This window comes from Fukomys damarensis, unplaced genomic scaffold (genome assembly GCF_012274545.1).
Source record: "Fukomys damarensis isolate Sample0158 unplaced genomic scaffold, DMR_v1.0_HiC HiC_scaffold_15, whole genome shotgun sequence".
Lineage (NCBI taxonomy): Eukaryota > Metazoa > Chordata > Mammalia > Rodentia > Bathyergidae > Fukomys > Fukomys damarensis.
Genome location: NW_022900927.1, coordinates 11217102 through 11220979, shown reverse-complemented (window position 1 = coordinate 11220979; position 3878 = coordinate 11217102). Strand labels below are relative to the sequence as shown.

Sequence of the window (3878 nt, the reverse complement as noted above, 5' to 3'; positions counted from 1 at the left end):
TTAATTTCTTCCACTCCATTACACAATATTCTGCTTGTTTTCAAACTTTTGAGATTTATCACATTTTTCTTTTTAGCTCAGCATTTGCTCGAGCCATGTGTACTTGAAAAGAATATATATTCTATTGTTGGTAGGTGTAGTATCCTATAAATGTTGTTTATTATTTATATTATTCAAATTTATATACTCAGTAAGATTTTATCTGTTCTATCTGTTACTGAGAACATTGTTATGATCTATTACTATGATTTTGGATTGATCTAGTTCCCCTTTTAGTTCTGTCATCTGCTTTATGATTTTTTTTTTTTTTTTTTTGGTACCAGGGATCGAACTTGTGACCTTGTGCTTGTGAGCCAAGCAGTTGGAACCACTGAGCTAAATCCCCAGCCGGCTTTATGTATTTTAAAGTTACATTATTAGGTACATACAAATAATAAATTAATGTATCCTTGGTGTGGACACGGCTGTTGTGTAGAGGGGTCACCCCATTGTGTCTGCCAGTACCTCACTCACAATCTTCTCTGCCATATTCAACCCAGAGGAATGCAGTTGCAGCTTGGAGGGCAATCCTGTGGCCTGCCTCAACCTTGGCTTCTGTCTCAGTGCTTCTGGAAAACACATCCCTAATTCCATTGGTTTCACAGTAGAGCTCCAGCTGTACTGGCAGAAGCAAAAAGGAGGGGTACTGTGAGCCCCATTTCTGGCCTCCAAATAAGCAACCCTGACCGAGACTGCTCATCTAGAACAGAGATCAAGAGGAGTGCAGAGAGATGAAGATCTACCCCCAAAACGAGTCAGAAGTTTGAGACAACTCTCCACAGTTCACATTGTCCTCAACTTCTCCTTGGACCCTAAAGCTCCCACAGACAGCCGTAGCCTCTGGCCAGTTCTACATTATCAGAGAAAGAGCTGGATAGGCTCAGATCTTGCTGGACTGTAGAGAAGACAACATCTGTGTGCCAGATCTCCAGCTGGAAGTGTTTGGGGGACCAGAACCACGTATACCTGGATAACAAGGACTCTATGAACCTGACTTTCCATGCCCAGAATGTGGGTGAGGGTGGTTCTTACAAGGCTGAGCTGCATGTCACAGCCCCTCTGGAAGCTGTCAGAAACCCAGGGAACTTCTCCAGCCTGAGCGGTGACTATTTTACTATGAACCAGAGCCTGCTGTTATGTGACCTGGGAAATCACATGAAGACAGGAGCCAGCTTCTGGGGTGGCCTTTGGTTCACTGTCCATCATCTGCAGGATACAAAGGAAATCATCCAGTTTGACTTCCAGATCCTCAGCAAGAATCTCAACAAATTGCAGAGTGACGTGATCTCCTTCCGGCTCTCTGTGGAGGCTCAGGCCCAGGTTTCCCTGAATGGTTTCTCCAAGCCAGAGGCTGTGATCTTCCCACTCAGTGACTGGCATCCCCGAACCAACCTCAGTCAGAGAGGAATGTGAGCCCTGCTGTCCACCACGTCTGTGAGCTCATCTACCATGGCCCCAGCTCCATCAGCCAGGGTGTGTTAGATATCAGCTGTCCCCAGACTTGGGAAGGTCATCAGCTCCTCTATGTGACCAGGGTTACAGGACTGAGCAGCTGCACCACCAATTACACCCCCAACCTGCAGAGCGTGGAGTTAGATCACACCACCTGCAGAGTCAAGATTCTCTAGTTGGGAGCGCTGCCTCTGGGCTGCAAGTTCTGAAATGCCCAGAAGCTGAGTGTTTCAGGCTGCACTGTGAACTTGGGCCACTGCCCCGGCAACAGAGCCTGAGTCTGCAGCTGCATTTCCGAGTCCCAGCCAAGACCTTCCTGCAGAAGGAGCAGCAGCCATTCAGCCTGCAGCCTGAAGCTGAGTACAGAGCCCTGAAGATTCCCTGCCAAATCCTGCCCTGGCAACTGCTCCAAAAGAAACTTTAGGTGGCCACAGCTGTGCAGTGGACCAAGGCAGAAGGCAGCAGTGGTGTCCCACTGTGGATTATTGTCCTAGCCATCCTTTTGGGCTTCCATCCCTAGGTCTGCTTTTCTATCTCTTCTACAAGCCTGGATTCTTTAAACATTCCCTCCCATGTGGCACTGCCATGGAAAAAGCTCAGCCGAAGCCTCCAGTCACCTCCGATGCCTGAGTCCTCCTTATCACAGACTTCCAATCCTGAAGATCCAGTCTCTCCACCCTCAGGCTGCTGATGGGTGGGGACTGGGCACTCTCTGAAGGTGCTGAGGGCCAGGGAGAAGCTTCTCTCCCTAGCTCAGAGACATACTAGAAGGGCCAGAGCCAGGGAGGCAGGTAAGAAGCTGGGGATCCCTCTCCCCATGCACTGTGAAGGACCCTCATTTACAAGCCCTCTTGTGGATGGAGGGCTAAGACCCAAGGTCAGAGGCCCCAGCCTTTCTTCAGCCTTTGCATTTTGGAGAGTTTCTGAAAACAACTTGGAACCATAACCAGGGAATCCAATTCAGTTCCCTGGACCACACTTGCCATCAGGACTTCTGGTCCATCTCCAGCCTGCAAGGATATGTCAGCCTTCTCAAAGATCACTGGAAACCGCAGCTAAGAACCTGAGACCAGAGTAGTGAGACCTGGCAGCTGCAGCAGCCCCATCCTGGTGGGCCAACAAAAACCACTAACCATGGATATTTCCCCAAGATCAGCTCAGGACAGACCCCAGACAAAGGTGGATGCTGGCCCAGAACTCACCTCCAGGAGGAATCAGAACTCGAATGGAACCAGATCCAGTCTGGGGCTCAGGGTTGATCTGGAATCCAGACTCAGACATTGATAACCTGATCGAAGCAGATCCAGGACTACATGTAGTTCTGTTCTAGACTGGGGCCTACAAGCCCACCTCAGCCCTGACTTGGGAGAAGTCAGGAGTTGCCCAGGGCCCTGATGAGGCTGTGATGTCAACAGATATGGAAGCTCAGCCTGCAGACTTAGGCCCTGTCATTTCTCCCCTGGAAAGGGGAATAGTGGGCCTGCAGGACTTGGGTTCTGCCTGCCAGCTGTACAGATGCCGCCTCTCCCCTCCTACTTACCCTTCCCCTCCCCTCCCCTCAGCTCTGGATTCCCGGGATTTATTTAAACTCTGTTGCAAGTGCAATAAACCCAACCCAGTGCCCCCTGAAAAAAAATTAATATATCTTTCTGGTGCATCAAACTATTTATTATGATGATTTATTCATTTACATCTTATAATACATCCTAATATAAAATCTATTTTATGTAATATTCATGTAGCTCTATTATTCTTCTTTTCATTAGAGGTTGGTTATATTAATTACATCCATGTCCATCTAGGTAGGCATATCATTCAGATCTCTGTATTTTAATATTTAAGCCTACCTCAGCAAATACAAATTTATTTTTTAATCTAGGTATTTTACTAGTTTATTTAATTGAAGTATCCGTTTAATTGTAACATAGATAGGGTTATATTTAGATTTATGACTTGTTTTCTATTTGTTTCAACTCTTATGCTCTGTTTTTTTTTATCCTTCCCACTTTCTTTAGGGTTAAATATTTTGTTTCATTTCTTCTTTCTATGGATTTGTTAGTTATGTGTAATTTTATTTTCTTGTAGCTGTTACTAAAAGTTGTACCATACAACCTTGACTTGTTCATATCTAATTTTAATATAAATTAATACTTCTATAATTTTCTAGGTAACAAAAGAACCTCAGAATACTTTAATTCTATACACTTCTTCCCTCATTATGTTTTATTATTGTGTATCTTCTGTATATTTTTAGTTATAAACAGTATCATTATTTTGGACAGTTAGCATTCATTTAGGTTTTCCTACATTTTCAACCTTTCTGTTAAAGAGTATTCCTTCCTACATTTTCATACTATATTATCTTGTTCTTTCTTTCTAAAGCACTC

The 3878-nt window shown here is 45.0% G+C and overlaps 1 pseudogene; it reads left to right on the top strand.

The window, feature by feature from the left end:
* Positions 1–445: 445 nt before the first annotated feature.
* On the top strand, positions 446–2121 carry LOC104874001 (annotated as a pseudogene).
* Positions 2122–3878: the final 1757 nt, after the last annotated feature.